Raw genomic sequence first — 23,201 nt, 5'->3', positions numbered from 1 at the left:
GGCAAAAAAGAGATGCCGATGTACGCGCCATAGATGTGTTTGTTCTATATTTTCTTCGCTCTCGCCACCATCTATGATAAATTAATATTCTTTCGAAAATAATGGAGTGCGTTTGTTTGTTTATGGCCGCTTGGGGCTTTCGCTTTCTGGTTCTCTATTCTTCTTCATTTTTTTTTCTTTTATTTTTTGACGAGGCTTAGCTGGGTGGTTTTCTTCGCCATGCCGTTAATACTACTATCAAAAATCATCACTTTTGCACGTCGTTTCGTGAAATTTTCATAAATCACTTTCATTTCGTACATTTTTCACATCGATTCTCATCTTTGCTCTTACTCTCTCACTCTCTCTCTCTCTCTCTCTCTCTATCTGTGTCGGCCTCAGCTATCAGTACACGTTCGCTAATCTATTTGTTTCGTGCAAGTGTGATGAAGTATAGCATCAGTTTGCTTAGCAGGCGGTATATTTTACACTGTCAGTTGCATACGTACACGGCAATATGTTTGATCAAAACCTAATGAATTTATGACAAGAAATAAATAGATTTTAATGGCACAATGCTTTCAAAAATGTTTGCTCTTCGTTTTTCGCATAAAAAGGTGGTAATCGAATGCCAATAAAACGTTACTACCTGAACATTACCTAAACGATTTTCAACGATTAAGAATCAAAATGTATGAGCATTATATTTACATTTTTACCTTTAGACAAGCGAAAGAGTGGCATCGATCATAAATTTTGTTTCACATGGATTTGAAATGAGCACGTGTCAATGGATTAATTGCCAATTATCCGGTTTAACGCTGCTGAAATACGCTAATCGCCAAAATTTATATGTCTTTCTTTGTCTCTCTCTTTCTCGCTCGTGCTATCTCGAACCCGCGGGAAATCTGTCGTGTTTTAATCATAGATACATACCCAAGTGAGCCTGCAATGAAAAGAATGAGACATAAGCAATTATTCCAATTAATATGAAAATGCAGAGAAGCGTAAAATGTTTTTTTTTATCTCGAACACAGTATGTTGTTTATGGCATTATTATCAGTATAGTACGGATTTTGGTATGTATGTGCACACTGCACAGCTCTTCAACACGAAACGAAGAATGAAAAGCGAATGGGCTCCTGTTGTTTTGCAATTACATGGTGATTTTAATCACAGAGCGAATATTGTAATTTACACATAATTACAACAATCGAGCATTTGTGCTTGCAAAAAACACACATATACACACATACACGAAAACAAGTGTAAATAAAACAAGCACGACTGTGAAAAAAAATGTGTAAGTGTTCAAAGTTGACAAAGTTGTGATAACAGACGGTCAAACAAAAAACCCATTCGGATAATGAACAAAAAAACCGTGTCATTATCTATGGTAATTAATGACGACAGAATATTTGAAGCCAAGTTAAGTGTATATTTTTGGTTGTGGCGACCATGCGACTCCGCTTTCGATCAAAATTCTACTGATAATAGAACAATTGTAGCCGTTCCTTCTGTAGCTTGATGACAATTTCTCGTTTTTCTATGCCATTGCAAACAAAAGTTTACGAGTCCATGAGTAATATGTACTCTGTGTGCCTATCTATCCCATCATATGTGTAGTACAGCTGCTTCGTGGTTTTTCTATTTTTCTAGTTTGAATTATATTGTTCTCACTAAAATTATCCATGCAAATGGTTTTCATTATGTTAATTACATTCCCAATTTAAGTACACTGACGAGTTGTTGATGAATTATAGCAATTTTTCTACTGAAACTAATGGAAAGCATGAATAACCATGCTCCAAACAATGTAGCATTTTTTCACTCCGTTTTAACGACATGAAAAGTGGCCAAAGAAAAATTCTCAATAATGAATTAAAGAAATTGTTTTACTTTATTTTTCTGTGTATTGAAAAAGGTCTCGGTCTTTTCTATGTGGTTTCTTCAAATAGTGTAACAATTGTATACACATATATTTCTTTTTGTTTCTCAAAGTAAACAATTATGGAATTAAAATCGATTCACATATGAGAACGGGCAGAATTTTCCAAATGAAATACAAAGAAAGAAATATTCTATCGGTAATAAAAACAAGAAAAAGGAAAAATACGAACACGAATTTGTACAACTGTGATAAAATGCAAAGTGAACGTGGTGTAACGTTGTACGTGGAATGAGTTCCTTTTTTTCGACTTTCGACGTATAAAGTATGCAATAAAATAATACATTCGCTCAGCAGTTTAGTGGAAAATGTTGCGTTCTGTAATGTTATGATGAAAACGATCTACGAATATATCGAATACAACAGGAGTGAAATCGGAAAAAAAAAACCACGAAGATTCAGGCCCGTCGGTAGGATTTTATATGGGGGGCGTTATTCTAAAGACGATGGCTTAAGACAATCGTAGTTTATATTTAAGAAAAAATTATCCCAAATATCAGACAACCGTTGAAATAGTTGTCAAAAAGTTGTTTATCAAGCCGTGCAAAGACTGTATATATAAATAAATGCAAAATAGAATTTCGCTCATTTAATTTTGAAGATCATAGAAGGCAGCAAGAAAATTGTGAATTACGTGATAAAATCAAATTTCAGTGAATTGATTTAAATTTTCAAATAAAGTTTAATTTTGAAGAAAAAGTGAAGAACGAAAATGTTGAATAACAAAAGAAAATTTTTAAATATAAAAAATTATTTCCAAAAATACTACACTCCAAGTCCAAATCAACCGGAAATAGAAAGGGAAATGGAACATTTCGAAAAAAAATTTGATGCCTTATTACATAGGACAAGTATAGACATTGAATGGCGCTGTATCTATCCTATAAACATCGAACTAATGAAAATGTGTGGTGGTTCATGTCTTATTTAATATACAATATTGGAAATTTATCCAATGCACAAACCATTTCTTCTAGTTCCTCTTACATTAGTGTAGGGGGATTCTTCTAAAGTTCAGAGAATGACGTTTGCATATAAATACATGTAAAAGACACTTTTAGGCTCGTCCTATGCCTTATTACCGAAACTTCAAGAGCTTGGTTACTCTAAAGGTCAATTATATAAATTTGAAGAGGGTAAGTTATTCAAACATATAATTGTGTAATATTTGAAGGGAATTGAAAATTCAAAATTATCTCTTTTTAAGGCGTTGAATGTATTGTTGAAGACTCTAACGATGTATATTTGGGGCCATTTATAACTTTTAGAGCAGTAATCAAAGAAAATACTGTTTTTTATGAGGTCATCGATCTACGGGGGTACTAGGAATTTTGTTATAACCTAAAACAATTGGAAATCATCATAAAAATATATTTTCCAGGAATCTTTTAATTTATCCTGAAGTTCATAATCGACTTCCATGCGTGCAACTTATGCATCAACCGCCGTAACAAATATATACCCGATGACGGATTTTTGGTACAAAGGCATTTGATGAATCAACACGGTTATGATGCATTTGATTTTCAAGAACTTGAAGGGGGTAAGTAATTAAAACGTAGAATTGACTAGTATTTAAAGAAAAATTGGAAGTTTTTACTTTTCTCTTTTGAAAACATCGAATTTTTAAAAATAAAATCCATTATTTTTGATTAATCCATTTCAGGACAAAATACAGGAATAGCCTTGGAAGTGAGTCCAAAATCTCATTGTAAGTGCAGTATGTTCATGTTCAGTCCAGACAAAAAAGCAGCATTTGAGGCCCAAAAGAGCCACAAAAGAAGGTGGACCGATTCGGAAGAAGAAGGACCTTCGAAAAAACGAGCTCGCATGATTAAAAAAATTGTTGCTGTTGATGTATGCAGTACGTATGACACTATAGTACAGCAAAACCACCACAAGCACATAACTCTTCATAATTATGGAATAAAAGAGCAACCGGAACATCCTTGGAAATGCAATATATGTCTCATGGAATATATGGACGATAAAGAATTTGAAGAGCATTCCAAAGATCATTTTTAGAAATATATAAAAAAGTAGAAAAGATAAAAAGAGATTCTCACATTTAGACCAAAGCAAAAAAAAAATCAGAATAGATTTGAGTAATTTTCTCTTAACGAATAAAATCCAAAATACACGAAAGAAATCGGCCAAATTTAAATTAAAAATTGTTGAGTATTGAGAAATACTTCTAGTTTGTATAGACTGATTATTGGATTATTGGACAAATATAACAATGGTTACTTGATATTTACTAAGGCTACTTAATATCTTCCTCTTTTTTAAATAAATCAATCTATTTAACATAAAATTGATTAAGTGGTTTGTTCCATAAATCAAATGCGTTGAATCGATTGATTCCAAAAACGTTAAGGTGAGCATTGTCAGTTACGTAAATTGACCATTTTTCACCTATGAATCGCGCATCAAGAGAAATAATTATGGTGAATTCTTTATTTTTAAAAGAAAACCCATATATTATACTTTTTCGGCTTTAGTCATGAACATCTGACTACGGGCCTGACTGTTTTTTCTCTCTCACCGGCTCTCTGTCTACGTCTCATATATTTTTATTTTATTTTGGGGAAAACGCAATCATTAAAATAATTGTCTTCACAACATTATATGAAACTGTCACGAACACTTTCTACTCCTTGCTTATTCGTTGTTTTTTAGTTTTTTTTCTATGTGTGTGTTGTTTTTTTTGTGTCGGCGAGAGCAATTTTTTCCCGTTTCGGTCTATTTATTTATTTACGTTTGTGCGTTTTGCTGCTATAGTCGTTGATTTCAAATGTTATCGCTTGTGTACACGAGCGCGAACGAGCCGAATGGAACGAGTCTATGTTGCTGCTGTTGAAAACGTGAAATAGTTGATGAATTTGTATATTTATATTTCATGTATTCTTTTTATCGTTGTCGACGTCTCCGTCGCCGTCTTTGTGGTTCTATGCATTCTGCACGCTCTCATAGCGTCGCCCATAGCTTCGCTTTTCACGTTTTTGACATGTATTTTTGTGATAGACTCAAATAAACATTTTTCGACTTTGTTAAGCAATGATTTTTGTTTTCGGCAGTCCGACCGAACTCCATTTTAACGAAATGATTATTTGCGCTACAAGCTCTAAGTTTCAATGCGTTTTATACTGTATTTTTTTTTTCTTTATTCATCAGTGTTTATGTACTTTATATAACGTGTGAGTCGCTTTTCATGGACACAGGACATTTTTAAAGGGTATTATAAGCTCTTTACAACAAAATACATACTTTTTCCATTTTTTTTTTTTGTTCGTTCAACTTGAACTTTTCTCAATTCGTTTTTCGCCTTGTCGTCGAGCAACATTTCGCGTCCGAAATGTACATTTCATTTGTGGTGGTGGCGGCGGCGGTGGAGGGAGAAGTTGAAGAATCGCTGCTGTTGAAAATGCGATGAGGAAAAAGCAACAACTGACATTTGTACGAGCATTAGGCAAAAGCAGCAATCTTGTGTCAGTAGCAAATAATATACTAAGCGTTCAGTTTTATTCACCGAACGACTAAAAGAATAAGTAAGAAATAAAAAAAAAACACAAAAAATACATTTTTTCGGTTGATGTAATTGTTTTTGTTGGACGGGATTTACGAAAGCATCATGCGTTAAGACAATAGCGTCAGCACATGCTGTATATGTACTGTTTGGTGGAATATAGGAACAAAAACTCTCTAAAAGTGTTGTATTGGTATGGACTAAAACAGGGACACGAAACATATTTCGGAGCATACAACATGGGTGCATCGAAACGGGCCGCAGTGCTCGAAAAATACTATAATGTTTCGTTGAGTTTGGACACTACGGCGACATTGTAATGTTACTTTGCACGAGAGATAGTATCGTTGACAGAGACAGAAAAACAGCCAACCAACTTTCGTATGATAAATTCAGTCAGAAAAGGTCAGAATAATATTTATTTTTTTTCAGTTTTATTTTTTTTCCATTGAGGATTTTTCATTTTCGTGCACATGTTTCGACGATCACAGGGATTCAACTGTCCATTCACACAACCATTCTCGCGTGAAGAGAAACATCGTAAGAAACTTTATTTCCGAGTGTGAATGTGTGTGTACGATTCAATGATGTTGTTGTTTTTCAATATTTTTAGAGTGGAATTTATATCCCTTCGGATTGAAATAGGAAATAAATACGAAATTGATTTGAAGCTTAAGGTTAACTGACAGGGAATTAAAATGTCAAAATAATTTTTTGACGTGAATTTCGGAATAAACGAACGATAAAGGGAAAAATAAACGAAGGCTTGATGTAGAACTTCTATTCAAACATATACACTTGATGCTATATTTATGTGTTGTCACACACCGTCCATGTTTTAATATCAGTTTAATATTTCAATTTCTCTAAAGCGTCACATCAACCTGTCTCTGTTTCAACGAGACAACACAGAAAGAAGAAAAAGATGATTTTGTCTCTTTTAAATTGATACCAATTTTTTGATGTGGGACCTTACATTTTTTATTTATAAAATAAAAACACCTGCATTCATATTTTGACGACATTTTCTCTGATGGAGATTTTTTAAGAGTGTTTGAACGATATTTTTTCCTCATTCGAACTTCCCTTCGTTTCTCGAAATGTTATTATTTTATTTTCATTCATGCCGTATTTTATCCCTTCCTTGTGCATATTAATATCAAATGTTTTAGATTATTTAAAAGGTTTTAATTAGCAAAAAGCAATAAACTACTCAGTTAATGTCATTGAATGATGTTTGATAATGTGCGGTACATTTTGAAATTAGTAAAAGTAATGACGCATAAAACGAAACAAATCAAATATGTAAAAGAAATCGAGTTCGTCCCAATCAAAATACACAATCAATTGAGATTGCAATGGTTTTCACGTTGGTTCATAAATCATTTGATTGAATTATGGTGGAAATGTTTTGTTGACCGAATCGATAAGACGGTCGTGTCAAATGCTCCGCCACTTTTCGATGGCCATCACACACAAATTTATAAATAAATTAAAGAAAATACTGTTCCAACATGAGCATACTCACTCTAATTAATGGCTTACATTGATTTGATTGTTGTCATCATGGTTGTCACTTCGGAATAATCGAAATTCATTCAAATAAACATGGCAACAAACGCACAATGGATTCAAAGTAGATTATATTGAAGTTGTATGAATATTGTTAATTTCTAATAACTGCGAATCGATGCCGAACCCCATCAATTATATCAAGAAAATAGACAAGTAAACAACATGCGTCCCATTAATGGAAAATTTATTCAAATAGCAATTACATGCTTTATAACATAGCACAACTTGAGGAATTAAGTGAAAGAGAAAGAAAGAATGTGATTGTCAATAGACACTTAGAAAGAGAATGCTTGTTTGTTTTTCTGCTTTGGGGCTTTTCATGTTTTAATTTAAGCACGAACAAACTGCTGTTGCACGTTTTTCGATTCAAGCCAAAAATGGAAAAAAGCACCATCGTGTATGAGTGCGGCCCAAATAAAAAGCCCAAATTCACTAAACCGAAACGAAAAAAAAGAAGTAGAAACTTCAAGGAATTTTTTTTTGTTATGAAACTCATACATGACACACATGGAAAATAAAAATTCTATTTAAGCCATTTTCCACGTGTATGAATTGGCGATGGTTTTTTTTTTGTACCTGCGGTTCGGTTCATATTTTCATGTTTGAAGATAATTGAAAAAGCCAACCTACCAAATAACAACCTGTGTCAACCAATCATCCAACATTAATTCGAATGACGATGACGAGAATAATGCAAAAAGTCAAGCACCAACATTCACCTCGAACACCCGCACAAAACTATTCATTTCGAACAACAACGATGACGACGACGACAATAACGACAAGTGGAATTGAACATTTTTTGGCCTAATAAAATTCTGCGTCCCATACGGAATATTTGGCGCAAATGAACATGAGCATGAATATTGCCAAAAATACAAGAGAAAGAGAGAGAATGAAAACGAATGGCAAAATCAACTTCGACGGATGCAAATGCCACAATGGCACAACGAATACACAGCCACAGTGGAACTTTTCCAAATGTGCGTTGTTCGCATGCATGTTGATAAAACGGGAATCGTTGTGCAAAAGCTTCAAAAGGAAATCGAACAAAATATTAATGGCATTTTTGGTATATGCTGGAAAACGCGAAGCAGAACAGATTATTGAGCAAACGAACTACCAATGAGTGCGATGGCAGAGAAATAAAAAATGTGAAACCAAATGCAAAAAATAATAAAACCGAAAAACAAATTTCGGATAAAATTGGAAAACTTTTAACATTTCCAATAAATGTCGGTAGTTTTATTATCAAGCGGGTGGATATGAGAGTTTTGCGCTCTCTTTGCTCCACATTCGGCACATATATGCCGAAATTCATTTTTCGTGCTCGCCAGTTTTTTCACCACTTTTGAGCGCATTCATTAGAAGCAGAGAAAGGCGACCAGAAGAGAGAAAAAGAGAGAGCGGAAGCGAGAGCGATAGTTTGTGGCGCGCAACATTTGCCGAAAATTTATAGGTGGAAAAGTGACAGAATGTGGCTTTTTTTCTGGCTATTTGCATTCGCATTGCACACATAGTTTGTTTGTACGACAATTTTTGTTTGTATTTCGATCGAAATGCTTATGTGTTCAGCGAAACTTTGCAACTCTCAATAGATTTGGCAAACTCTCATTTTCACACTCGCATATACGGGCCTCTGGGTCTCTTGTTTTCATTCTAACGTAATCGAAAGTACACACATTTGTATCCACATCATGATTTTATCAACAGAACAACATATTTGTTGTCAATATGCACCAACAAATAGCAATGGACCGGTGCCGAGTACGAAGATAGAGCTTGATATATATTTTGACGTCGAAAAAATAATCAGGCAATGTCAAATGCCGTGCACACCATCAATGATTTTTCGAATTTTGTTTCGCATTATGAAAATATCTAAAATCTCTCTGAGTTGCCCAAGCTCCGAAAACTCATTTATTGTACGCAAGAATATGTATGTATTTGTTGGTGATAGTGGGCGATATTTATAGCAAAATGTAAATAAATTGTGTCCTTTTTTGTTGCTGTTCTGATGGTGCCTAACTTTTCTCCACCACTTTATGTCTGGTCGTATTTCATGTAGATGTTCTTTTTTTTGCTCTTCTTTGTCCTGCCAATGTTTAGCTGCAGGTTACCAAACAATAAATGTGTCTTTTTTTTCGTTAAAAGAAAAAAAAATGTTTGACATAAATGCTTGTTAGCTACACTTTTATCGATTTTTTGCTATCAATTTTATGTTCGGTTCAGTGTTTTCTGATGCAACGATACAATAGGTAGGCAGGCATACGATGAATATGTTCGAAAGTACCGATGAAAAATCTAAATGGTCTTCCCGTTGCGTCGTCGATGGTGTACACAATTTCATCGTTTTGTATTGAAATGTTGTTGTTTTTCTTCTTCGTGGGAGTGGTGGGGGTGAAAATGAAAGCTTGTAAGCAAATCGCTGATATTCGTTTCTTCAGGTGCCACTCTCTCTCTCTCTCGCTCTCATACACAAAGTATTCCGCTCACTTGCGCATCCGGACATATGCATGGGTATTATTCGAATGGCGATGGTAAAAGACGATAAGGAAAGAAAAATTCATGTTCATTTTTCACTTGAATGGAAAATAGCACGGTGCTGAACAGCTTAAAACCACCTTTTATAGTCATTTGCTATTATGCCTACCTTCATTTTTTATCATCGGCCATTTTTTTTTTATATGTTCTTTCGGTGCTGTGCCGGCTTTTGGTTTATTATTGTTACCAAACACTCACCACCACACACCCACACGTCAAGTATCGGTATCGACATTGGAGTGATGAAGAGAAATAGAAAGAGCGAACGTGTGCATGAGTGTCAATTCTCATCGAATGTGTTTTTAAAGCATCGAAATCTCATAAATATAAAAAGACGATTCAAAGATAAAACACACATTCAAGCCAAGTCATAGCATCAACTATTCACCCTAGCATACGTTAAAATGGGATGCAAAGACGAGCAAAAAAAAGAGTGCGCTTTAGAGAACATAACGGCCGTTAGTTGTCTATACAGTCGTCGTATCCACTTATCTTCACCATCCAACAAATTGAAAAAAATACAGACGAAATCAAAATGGTTGCGGTGCGAGTACCGAGTAATAACATTGAAGAATAACATATATCCTTTTTTTCTTCATTTTCCACTCCCGGCCGTTGCATATTATTTGCTGTTGCGTTTTTTCGACATTGTATAATATATATGATGTATATGAAATGAACATGAATGATGCTAACAAAATCTAAAAAGAAAAAATCGGCGCATATTAAACCATGTATGAGCAACATTGAAACATTGTTCGTGAAGGGAGTCGAAGATGGAATGCACATGAGCGAATAATGAACCGATTCCAACACAAAATAAGGGTAAAAAAATACTTTATAAAAAATATAGAACAATCTTTCTTCGTCCATTGACTTTTCGTTGAAATAAAAAAAAGAAGGAAAGAAAAAAGAAACAAGAAAGTATAATCTTGTCGATGTTGCATATGCAATGCAAATGACATGTTGGTTTATCGGCATTCCACCCCCCTAGTTTTGTTTTTTCTCTTCTCTTTGGTAATGCGCATCGATAAACAAAGTGCTTCAAAGTGATTTAATTCAATGGTTGCACCTACTCTACTTGCTAACTTACGTAACTTTTACCGCATAAATCGTGATTTGGCGATGATAAATTCAAATTTGTGTGTTTTCAATCACAAAATATGCCTACATGCACATTTTACAACTCAAACTCTCGACGAACACGTAAAAACAACGTACAAAACTCCATCTCTCGAAAAGTTAGTCGACGTAAATGGGTCTTTGATGCATTCTCGCTTTTTAAAAATTACCATTTTGAATTTTTTTTCTCAGCCGACACAACAACGTGGCAACACTCAGACATTTAAAAGCACGCGTGTATATGCTTCACGATTTTTTTTTTGTTATTCCGGACGTGCGTAACATTTTTCGTATCTGGTTGTGTACACTCGCAACCCCAAACCGGTGCATCCATTTTAATTTTACCGAGAGATCGAATAGTATATGTGTACATCGTGGGCGGAAATAAAAATGCCACTGCACATTCAATGGAAACCACTCGAGGAACACCATCCGTATCTCGTAAAGCGCATTACACAACAAAACATTCCGGCTTCTTTGTTTTTGTCTCCCTTCGCTGTCTATTCAATCATTACAATGGCAAGCCGATCTCGTCAACGTAATCACAACGAATGGCTAAATTGCCAGAGATGCTCTCAGTGGTGAATGCGGAAAATAGAAAAAGTATAAAAAGGGTAACATTTTTGGATCTTTAATTTGAGCAGGGAAAAAAAATCAGTTAACCTAAACTAAACTTATGCGTTTACTAACTGCGCACACGGATATCATATAGTCTGTTTTTATAAAACTGCGCCAAAGATAAACAAAATACCTTTTTTTGCCATGCAGACAACATATATGCTTCTAACATATTCTCGATACAAATGGCTTCTTTTTGTTCACCTTCCGCATTTGGCAACAATACTCTTCTTTTTTTTTGAACTTTTGGGTTTTTTTCATTTTGATCCACGAGGATATAGCTGAAATGGCTGAGTGAATAAAAAAAATGAAGCGGAAAAAGATAGATCTGCTGTAGAGATAGAAGATTGTTGAGATCTGGACAGAAAAGTGTCTCGATGTGTTAAAAATTGGCACTTGCCAACCATATGAGCTGCCATTTCAATATTATACATGTATTTTCTTTCTTGCCATATATCCATTTTCAGTCATTTAACTCACACTCACTTTATGTTCGCTTCATCGAATTTTAGCTAAATGTAAACATTTCCATCAACTTCACCTTTTCTCTCAGAATGATTCAACTTTTTTTTTTGTGTAAGTATGTGTTTTTTGTTGTTCTTGGTTACATAGTTGTATGAATTTTCACCATTTCTAGTCGGTATTTTTTTTCGAAAAGCCCGTAATGGCTTTCGCTCATCATTGATGCGCTGCAAATGCCTCTACACATGTATGGCATTACTTTCAGTTTTGTTGACACGAATGAAATAATAATAACAGAAATAATATTGTGGAATTTGTCTTCTTCTTTATTCTTTGTGTTGGACTGTCGCTCTAAATCGTGCAATCAGAGGATCCAGGTGTGTGTGTGTTATGTATCTGAATGATTGGCTTTATCTCGTGGATATAAAATAAATATTGAATTTGGAATGGTATTTCGTAAAGCTCACGGAATGTGGCCAATCGATCGAACAAACGCTGACCTGACAGGAAAATAATTGAAAAATATTGGCGTGAAGATAATAAGTTATTTTGACAGCTTTTTTCCGCATTGTTGTTGGCGAAGGCAAAACACACATATACACACGTGGAATGGTTGCTGTAAACGTTCAAGCACAATCGTTTTCCCTTCGGCGAACAAAGCCAAAGAAAATGCTCTTTATTAAAATGACAAAAAGGACTTTTCAATGTATTCGCAAAGATGAGAGAAGAAAAATTGCCATTTGTAGATCAATGGTTGTGTGTGTGTGCTGGTGTTTGTCTCATGAAAACTGAAAATACACGTGTCATTGTTTCGTGTTTGGAATTTCTTTTTCTCTCTTCAGTTATTGCGTGTGTACGCTCTCCGCTTTCACATACGCTACAAACACAAAAAAGAAAATACTTGATACCCAATATTTATTCATATCTATTCATCCGGTGACCTAGAGCAGTCTTTGCAAAGTCATTGTATTTGACCAGAAACATTCGAAAGATCTATTTTCTTCACCACTACCACTACCACGTTCATATAATCTGAAAATTGTGAGAACAAATAGTCTCATAAAATATTCATTCGAAGCCATCGCGTTACTACCGCACATGTCCATTTTCTCATTTCTCTATCGCTCTCTTGGTTACTTTTTGCACACACGTCACTGTTGTTCCCCAACATTCATGATGAAATTGAATTGGCGCACCGAACGTTTTACGAAAATTCAGTTTCAGTTATTAAACCATATTATTTCATCTCGTATTCAATGCAAAATAATAAAATCGAGAAAGAAAACAAAAAATCGCTTAAGCGACATGCACCACAAACACTTGCTCCATTGTATTTTCAAGCTGAACGAAAACTGAGCGAGCACAAGAGAATTTATGATGTGTTCAGTTCAACGCTGTTCACATCCTTTTGTGTGTGTGTGTGAAATAGAGAACGGAAAACTTACATTATTGCCAATGATAGGGAGTTGCAATGCCGACACCACCATCATCACACACACACACACACGGAGTACACTACATATGTAAGGGATCCAATGTGACTATGGTTTCTGATTTCGTGCTCAGAATTTGAAATAATTTTGTCACCAGTGAGTAATTAGCACGATCCATGACATTCATACATGTACAACAGTGTGTTTCTGTAAGAGTCTTACGTGTTTTGCTTCGTTCTTCTATACTTTTTCATATGTACATATGTGTGTATTTCGTTGCAATGCACATTTTACGAAATATTCCAGTGTGTCGATGACGAACAAAAACGCTCATTTCAGCAAGAAACAATGTGAACCAAATGAGAAATTGTAATTCTTATACACTCGAACGCCTTCAATGTCGACGTTGTTGCTGTTGCTTATGTTTTGCTCAAAAATAAACAATTAATATTATTACATTTCAAAAACGGGAATAATACCAACGCCACATACTTTATGAATGCATTTCATTCGGCTGAATTTTTTTATGTTTTCATTTTCACCGAGCGAGAACAGAATCGCGACTCCATTCGACAACTTATTTTTTCCCCCTAATTATCATACATATTGTTTTCAACACATGTTTCAAATGGGATACTAAAGAAGTTGACGAATGACATTTATTTCATTTTTTTAGGCCATTTTATGGAGAAAATGCGTGCTGTTACTTTTCGACAAACTTCCAAATGGAATGCAAATAATTCAAATATTATATATTTTGACTTTGATGAGAGAGCTTGTGCTATTAATGATGTCAAATTGTACAGATTCCCAAAGCATGAAGTTAAAATGAATAAATAAAGTGAAATAAAAACGTTGAAAGAAAAAGAATAAAAGAAGAATACAAATGTTGTAAAAAATTGCGTATTTCTGCATTTTTGACAAATGTGTGGTCATTTTTCTGATTGATAAATAATGATTTTAACACTTGTGATGAAGAAATAATGCGAAATAAACCGAAGGTCCATTAAAAAATCATTCGATGAATGAAAAAACCGGTAAGCAGCAATTCAAGGCGCCCTTCTTTCACATACTACACATATAATCAATGAATCAAAAAGTATCATATCAATTTCTTGCCTCAATTATATGCCACTTGATGTGGGTCTCAATGGGTTTTGTATTATATGCGTATGTTTGTTGAATAACAGCCATTTCCATTGCGATTGTCGTTTTGTCGAAGATATTGACGACAATGACGCAAAAAATAAAAGAGAGAATTGAGTGAATATAAGCGATTTTGATTTTTATTCGTCTCGTTCGGTTCGATTTTCAATTCAAATCCATAAATCATTATTTTATGTGAAATTTACGCACATCGTTCTTTTTCTCGTTTTTTTTTGTTATATCGCTATTATAACTTTGTCGGTTTTCTTTCTCCATCGAATGGCAACAGCGGGTCAACCAACACAACGATTTCACATTGTTCCATCCGGTTGAGTTTCGAATGATGGAATTCATGGAATCGAAAAAAACGTATCTCTGTCTGATGTTTACAGCCACAAATAATACGATCAAAATTTGATTAATGACCAGATTTGATGTCATTATGTCGTTTAAGAGATAGTCAAACACGACTGAAGGACCGAACGAAGATGTCACAGAACAACAACAATGTAAAAAAGAGAGAAAGCGATAAAACGACGGCGAAAAATTGATAAAGAAAATTGCTTTTTAATCAAAACGAACAGGGAGAGAGAAAAAACGGAGAACAGAAGAAAAACGAAAAAGTCAAAATATTTGCGAGATGTTTCATTGTCGGTGAAGAGGAGGAAATTATGGTTTTTTTCGCCTTTTTTTTTCAATATTCTGAATTGAAGTGAGCACACAGTTTGGACCGACAGTTTTTCATTGACACATAAAATAAAATCATCTCCATAATAATCGATGATGCTTCCATTCTATGCTCTCTCTCTATCTCTTTCTCTGTTGTGTTATCATCATTGATGGTGATACAAAGTTTTTCGGTTGCAAAACTTTATGCATTTAGGGGAAAAGTTTATTGTTTGTGCCGAAGTAAATGACGGTGTCGGAATATCAGTTTGTAAAATGAAGTGAGCAAAATATAATAGTTTGTCTGGTTGAGTTTTTGATTGTTCGCATCATCGATGTCTGTGAGTTTTGATTCCAAAAGCTTTTCAATTAAATCGAATTTATAATAATCAATAATCGGCGAGCACATCGAACGACTTAGTTCAAAATACTGTCTGGTGTTTATTTCTCACGTCTCAGTTGGTTGTTCCCAGGCGAAAACTAAAATTGTTATGCTACAATAACAGCCGTCACCCACAGACTCACACACAAACACATATGCGTACAACTCAACTAAACACGTACACAAAATACGACCAACATCCAAGTTATTAGTGTTTTGCAAAGTTATAATATGTAATTCAATTTACATATCAAAACATTTCGTTATATCGGCGTCGGCAGCACTCGCACAATGGACACAACAACAGCAGCTCCACCACACGAACGATGAGTTGAGCAGAAGCCAGAAGAATGAGAGAGGGAGAGAGAGCTACTGACTGACGAGAAGATAATCGAGTTTCAAAGTTGGAAGCGTTATGAACAACCATCACATATCGCATAACAGTTAATTCCCTGAAATATTCCAACTACTCGTAGCTAGTACAAATGCATTAGCATCGATTTAAAAGAAAAAAAAATTATAATATAAATATTAACCGCCGTCGTCTGTTTGATGGTGCGCACAAGAGGTCGGTAAGCGGCTGGACACAAAAGAAAAAGCCCCAGATCGAGAGTCATTGGGTGCTGGTAATTTGATAGAATGTAAGTGAGTACAGTTTGTAGCCGGAGGCGAGAAGCAGTGCAAAGCAGAGGGAAATGAAAAAAAAAATACAAGCACAAAAGATGCATATCACACATCATAATGACCAAGCGCACTACCGGCAGCGCATTCGAATCAACAAGCAATCATAAAGAGATCGTGTAGGCTGAACGCAGTTGCTTCAAATGGCCGATAATTATTATAAAATGCACCATCGCCTATGCCAATTGTGACCAATGTTAATTAAATCCAATCGAACCGAACAAATCGATATTCATCGACCGGTCGCGCTAATAGAAATGCTCGGCGTGCGTTCAAACGTTACTTTTTGTTCGACTTTTCGTTCGCTCTCTGATTGAGAGTTAATCTGAAATTACGGTATTTTCTAATTTTACATGTAGCACTCGTATCGTGTTATTTTCATCAAGATTAGTTTTTATTCGATGCTGTTGGTGTTGTTTTGTGTTTTTTTTTTTTGTGTGTTGCATTTACAATTTATTTGCATGTTCTTTAATCATTTTCGATGTATCTGAAGCGGATTACAACGCCTTACGAATGCACACAGCGATGAAAAGAACAAAAAGAAAACGCGCACACACACAGAGAGAGAGCAATGAAAAGGCGCATATTGGCAAATCTCACCATTTGCTTGTAGTCACACACCTCTCTTTTGCAGCTATTTAACGAGTTTAGTGTTTTTATCGTCACTCTCACAACATTATGATTATCGTGCATCGATATATTTAGAAGAAGAAAAAAAAAACATTCATACAATTAATATCAATGCCATGGCAGAAATCGAGTTCTCATGCAATTGCATTCTCTCTAGATTGCACTTCTTTTATTCACAAGGAGTTGGACGATTGCATGAAAATAACATATCAAGAGTACGACTTCAGAGTGCGAACAAAAGAGTAAAGAAAATAATGAGAAAAAAGCAGCGCAAGAGAGTGAGAGATGCTTAACAGTTTCGCACAATGGGTAATAATCACATGTACGAGATTGGCAAACGAAAAGGATGCGATAAATTTACGCCTTTCTCGCTCGTTCTGTTTCGCTCGCACTACATTGTGCGATCTGCAAACTCACGCTTTATCTCATCACATTCATCGCATGGAATGTGTGTTCGATGCGATCTCGTATTGTGCTCAGAGCGGTGTTTGTCAAGCAAAACGGCTGGCTCTGGTGTTGCACTTGTTTCTCTCATTCCACACTCTCTCTCTCGAAAACGTGTCATGTCGTAAATGTAATCAACAATAATTATATTGTAAATATAAATATTATTTCCTTTTTGGCCTGCAGAGCAATGATTTTGCCTCTAACAACTGTACATCATCGAGACCGAAACAAAAAATAAACCGACCGAGCGAACGAATTGTGAAAAAAAATAATATAATTCATTGCTTTGGCGCTATTAAGCTTTCATGAAACCAGTTATCATTTATTACGCATACACACATGGCCTGTTAACGCACGATGTTACCGCCGCAGCCAAACTCTTTCGTTGTGTGACATTTAATGGTTTTAATTTAGTTGAAAAAGTGAGAAAGGGAGAGAGAAATGCGCAAAAAAATCAACAAGAGGCACAAAAACACGCGAATTAAAATTAAATTGATAAAACTCAGCCGCTGGCTTCATAATTTTTAATGGTATTAGTAAATCGATTCGTTCAAATCGCACGCCAGAATCGTTGTCCAAATGGAAGAAGACAGTCGTGTTGAAGTCGAGCCCAGCACGATAATGTGATTCAAGTGGCGAGAGGCAATCATCGGAAGAAATACTTAAGCTTCCATAAAAATTCAAAACAACAACAACAAAACGGACCCGATGCCAATTGTGTCTTTTACACTTGAACCGTCGACTATCAAAAACTATTTACATGCATTTATTATTTGCTTGCGCGTTTATTCAATTAAACATTACGACTTTTACAGATTGCTTTGCCATTTGACTCTCTTTCTATACCGATTCGCCATCTCTGTCGTTTTGCATTAAGCATTCTAATGGATATCGCTGGAGAGAAACACTCTAACGTTGTGCACGCAACAAATGGAATCGAATTTAACAACGACGTCATGGGACAATGCCATCAATTCATTTCAATATACAATAAACGTTCCTTTTGCTCGTTTTTTTATGGTCTTCGATTGTTCGACTTTTTTTTTAGGCATCAAAAAACCGGTGTTTGTATGTCTGTTCTCATGTGCAATTTGTTCGGTTCAGCTAGAGATAGATAATCTGGGAAAATAGTCGTTTGCATAGGAATTTGATAATGCGTACTTTACGACGAAGCATTTACGGTGGTCGATTCAAGAGTCTATAAAACTGATTCGCTGGCTTCTCTCTCTCTCTCGCTCTCAACACCCACCTTTTTTGGTGTGGCACACGATATGGACCCGCTAAGCCAATATCTATGCAAAAGAAACAAATATTCATTTCACAGTTGAAGTGAATGGAGCGCGCGCGAAAAGATTTTGCTTGTATCAATTTCCAAACACGTTTCATTCATGCAATAAATATTCGATTCATTATTTTCGGAACAATAAAATCACAACGGTTTTCGCGTGAATTCCATTTTGAAATGCCATCACATTCGGACATTGACTGTGTGTGTGTGTGTGTTTAGTTACAGTTTTTGTATTGAAGCGAAAGAAGCGTTATTCGAACAAAACCATTCGTTTCGCTTAAGTGAAGTGAATCGAAATTTATTGTGCAAATAACTTTTTTGCGTTTATCTAATCCTTTTCGTGATCTTTTCACATCTTCCTCTGTTTCTCTCTGTCTATCTCGTGTGCGTTCAACAAACTTGGGAAAAATTATTGAAAAATTACTTGTCGCGAAATGCACATAAAACGGAAGATTAGGCAAGGCGTTTATTAAAGTTGTTTCACGGCAATTGGCCATGTTCATTCCAGCGCAATGAATTTCTTGAACCGTTTCTATCTTCAATTCAAATGTTTGTTACTTTTTGCCGGAATGTTTGAATGAATATTTTCTATCATTTGAATGGTGCCAGAAAGACGTGTTCTTCACACCGATTCAAAAAGTACATTTAATCTGTTGGTGAACTCTTATGCTTTCGCATGGTGATTTGATTAATTTTTCAGATGAATGAGAAACATTCTGTATTTTCCATTTCCATAAAATGCTACCTTTTTTACTTTGTATTTTTGATCATTTCTTTCTTTTTTTCAGCATTTAATTCGTTTACCGTAACATTTCTTAGAGTCCCTTTGTGCTTATTTGTTGCAGTTGTTCTTTCTCGTCTTCGTCTAATTCTGTTGGAAAATGCGGATTACGTTCACGTACACTCGTCGTTGGATATTCACATTGAATTCACATTCAAAATGCAATAAACAAATTGAATACATAAACTTATTATCCTCATTCTTGTGTCGAGTGAATACAACATTTTATGAGCGAGTGAGCCGAAAAAAATGAACACAATCCAAAATATAATAATAAGAAACAACATCAATAACAACATAAGCATTGGCAACGGCGTACAAATGATGTCAGCATCTACGAGAGAATGAACAGCGATAACACACAAAGATTTGCACGTAAAGAAGAAGAAAAGACACAATCAAAGAGCATGAGATTTTTTTCTATCATCATCATCGTTGTCTGTTCAACAACTGAGAGGGGCATGAAAGACCCGATGATGTATGAACTCGACTTTAACAATAAGACTGTACCATAAATATGTGAATCGTAACAACAATGCATGGCCAAATGAAAATCGCTAAGATTTTTTCTCTAATATTTCATATTATCCAATTTAATACATTACTGCACATCACCCACGAATTGCGAATGTATCGTAAAGGGTAGTTGAATACAGTACACGCGCACGCCATTCACAGAGAAAAAAAAAATAAATATCCATGTTTTGTTATGTGTGCAATATTATCGTCATCAGCGTGTATTATCGCTAATAATACCAATGGCGCGACTAATATTTACAGGATATTTACAGTGAATAAGCAAGACGTACTGTATCGAAAAGTAACGGATTTTCGGATATGATTTTCGTCTGGTGGTTGGGGTAAACCACATGCTCGCGCTCATCATTGAATTCCTGGCGACCGCCATAGAATATGTGCAAACGAACTGGGAAAATAGTCGTCAATTTTCATTTCGACACATCATCCCAATGAACAGATTGTTCGATGTGAGCGAAAATGAGCTGAAATTCGACAGAAATACGATGACTAAAGCAATACAATATTTGACGATTGTTTCATTGTGTTAGGAGCAAAGCCCGTGTATCGTGTTCAAGGATATAAAGTCATTACTATGCCATGCATTAAGTGAATTCAAGTGTATCATTTTGCTTTGTGTAATGTGTATACAAAGACAATTTGCCTGGTGCCAGGGCTCTTCTTTATGCCAAACATAAAACTCAACTAAATCCACATCATCATCGTCAACACGAAATATTCTAATAGAAAGTATTAGTTACGCCATAAAAATGCATATCAAAAGCATTGGACATACAACATTGAGCATTCGTTTATGCTGTTGCTGTTCTTATTTTGGGGAAAATAGAATCTTGAGCATATTTTTGGGGCGAATAGTATTTGTACGATATGATGTTGTAACCATTGTTCCTGATTCCGTTGTTATGATGTGCATTCGTACAATTACATTGACAAAGCGAAAAATAACAAGATGGGAGAGAATATACGCGGAGACATACTATGAGACTCATAAAAACGTACAAACTTCATCTTCATTTTTAGTGTTTTCTTTCTTTTCTTTTTTATATACTTTTCATCTTATTTTTCTATCATCTTATACCCTTGTTAGAGCATCATAGATGTGGGGTGCTCTTTCGTTGAGCTGCCAACAGATTTGTTGCCGGTATGAAAATTTGTTCGTGTGTACATTTTGGATTGAAAACTAAAATTATTACCAACAAGCTGTACAATTCTCTCACTCTCTCAGTATGTATGTGTGTGTATTCAATCGACAATCGTGCATTGTGCGCATCACATTTTCAACATGTTTATGACGCGATTTGCCAAAAACAAGAAACTTTGAGAACTTAAGTACATTTAGATATGAATGCGCGCTCTCCCATCTTTTCTCCTTCTTATCGAAACGAGACTCATGTTCGCACATGGAATGTCAATAAAAACGCTTTGTTATTCGACATTTAGCTAATCTCAAAATGCGTTGCATTTGTTCCCAGGGCAAAATAATGCTACACTTCCTTGTTTACAAATCACTTTGATCTTCTTTTTCGCATTCAGTCTCCGTAGTTGTTTTCGTCTGCCAACCAAATGATTTCTCACAGTCGGTCTGTATCCGTTTTGTATTAGTGCAACAAGAAGGATTTCCGATTTATTTTAGTGTCATCACGATGTATGTGTATGTGAATATATGTGTATAGTTGAAAGACAGCTTGTGCAAAAGCTTTCAAATATTGTGAATAGAGAGAAGCTGTCGGTTCTGTGAAAAATAAACAATAAATTTTATAAATCTATGAAATGGGCCAAAATGCACCTCAAAAATAAATAGAAAAATCGATGATGTTGTTGCAACACCAACAACAACATCCACACAACAATTTCCATTTTTACGATCTGAGCTCAGCTTTTGTGCTTGCATTTGGATCGTTACTCGTTTCCCGTTGCATAAATTTTAGATGAAGATATGCAAGCGCACAAAAGAAAACTACATTTAAACGCATCGAACGAAGACGAAAATGAGAAAAAAAATACAAACTAAACAAAGAGCACATAGAAGCCGAACCCAACATACAGACAAGGTGAGAGAGTAAGAGAGCAAAGTGTGGCAACATATGGTACATTGCTGTTAAGCAAACAATACCTTCAACAACTTTTTGTACACAAACATTTTTCGGTAAGAAAATGTTACAATAAGGTAAAGGTATTACGTTCTTGTTTATGCCCGAGACTTTTTCTCGTTTGTTTCGTTTGTGTTCTTTATAGTTGCCATTCGATGCTTGTCTCGATGCATCGTTAAACTTGGGTGTTATTTACGTTTTGTCGGCGCGCATATAACGAAAAATGAATTTTTTAACGAATTGTATTGCAGTTGATCCCTTTTGTTGTATTTCAATTTTCATCAATGTTTATCGTACCATGGAGATGAATGCGCGATTCGGATGAGTGAAGGACGCTTAAAAGGCGAATCGCTCATACATCAATCGCCCCAAAAAAGGAAATTGGACGAAAATCATTCACGTGCAATATGTAATTATAATATAAAATTAAGGCATCGACAGACGAGGAAAAATGTAATTTTTTGGTTTGATGAATCGATCGCCTCAGCGTATATTGAATGCAAACCATTCGCTTGACTAATCACAATGCAATGGATATTTTGCCAAAAAGTCACGTACAGTATTTCATCGCAAAGGTGAAATAAATTAATGTGAAAATCGAAAGGAACGATTAAACTGAGTAGAGATAATAAAAAAAAAATCGAGCAACGACGAACACATCTTTCCGTAAAAATTCTAGCAATTTTGAATATATGGGCAAACAGCAACAAGCTGCGCGCAATCAATACAAAACATTCAATAACATCCATCCAAAGACTATAAGCGAATAAGCCAAACATATAAATAACCAATCAAGATTATAATTTGATTCTGCCAATCTGTTCGCTTATATTTCGCGGTTGATTACAGCTGTATCATCCCAGCCAGTTATTGGATCGAGAGTGGTATACATGTATATAAAAAGGAATCGTAAAGAGAGCGAATGGAACAAAAATCAAAACAGCATACTCAATCATTATAAGAAACAAGATTTCACATATAATTTGTGTTTTTTTAAATAAGAAAAGGAACTCGGTTACACCTTTACGCGGGCAAAAAACCACAGCACACGCTAGTTTTCAGTTAAGTATCTGATCTGCTTATAAAATAATTTATAAGATCTCTTATTAAATTTAATCGACTTTAGTCGCAATTTGCGTCGATATTTTTTTTCTCTTCTTTCTTTTATCGTTTATGTTCTCTTGTCTCCCTTTTGTTTCTCTCTCTCTGTGTGTGTGGATACATTTCCTTTCGTAAATGCCGTAATAGCTTCAATAGCAAATTCAATATTATTTTAAATATGTGCCGACAAAATAGCATTTATCATGTGCGGATTTAAAGGTAGAAATTAAACGCATGCAAACACA

The 23,201-nt window shown here is 35.1% G+C and overlaps 1 protein-coding gene and 1 long non-coding RNA gene across 2 annotated transcripts in view; one reads left to right on the top strand and one right to left on the bottom strand.

Moving 5' to 3' along the window:
* Positions 1–23,201, bottom strand: part of LOC116337968 (epithelial discoidin domain-containing receptor 1) — a 200,941-nt gene that overhangs the window by 100,348 nt on the left and 77,392 nt on the right. The window contains exon 4 of the mRNA XM_031762969.1: positions 916–925. The gene's annotated coding sequence lies outside the window, so the exon portion shown is untranslated. The remainder of the gene's footprint in view (positions 1–915; positions 926–23,201) is intronic.
* On the top strand, positions 2,789–4,076 carry LOC116337969. The gene is made up of 4 exons (XR_004200836.1): positions 2,789–3,063; positions 3,135–3,246; positions 3,309–3,470; positions 3,594–4,076. It is a non-coding gene; the product is annotated as an uncharacterized LOC116337969 (long non-coding RNA).

The sequence above is a fragment of the Contarinia nasturtii genome, unplaced genomic scaffold (genome assembly GCF_009176525.2).
Source record: "Contarinia nasturtii isolate CC-2019 unplaced genomic scaffold, AAFC_CNas_1.1 Cnas_scaffold_350, whole genome shotgun sequence".
Lineage (NCBI taxonomy): Eukaryota > Metazoa > Arthropoda > Insecta > Diptera > Cecidomyiidae > Contarinia > Contarinia nasturtii.
Note: the sequence above shows the minus strand (reverse complement) of the source record. Positions and strands in the feature narration are given on the sequence as shown.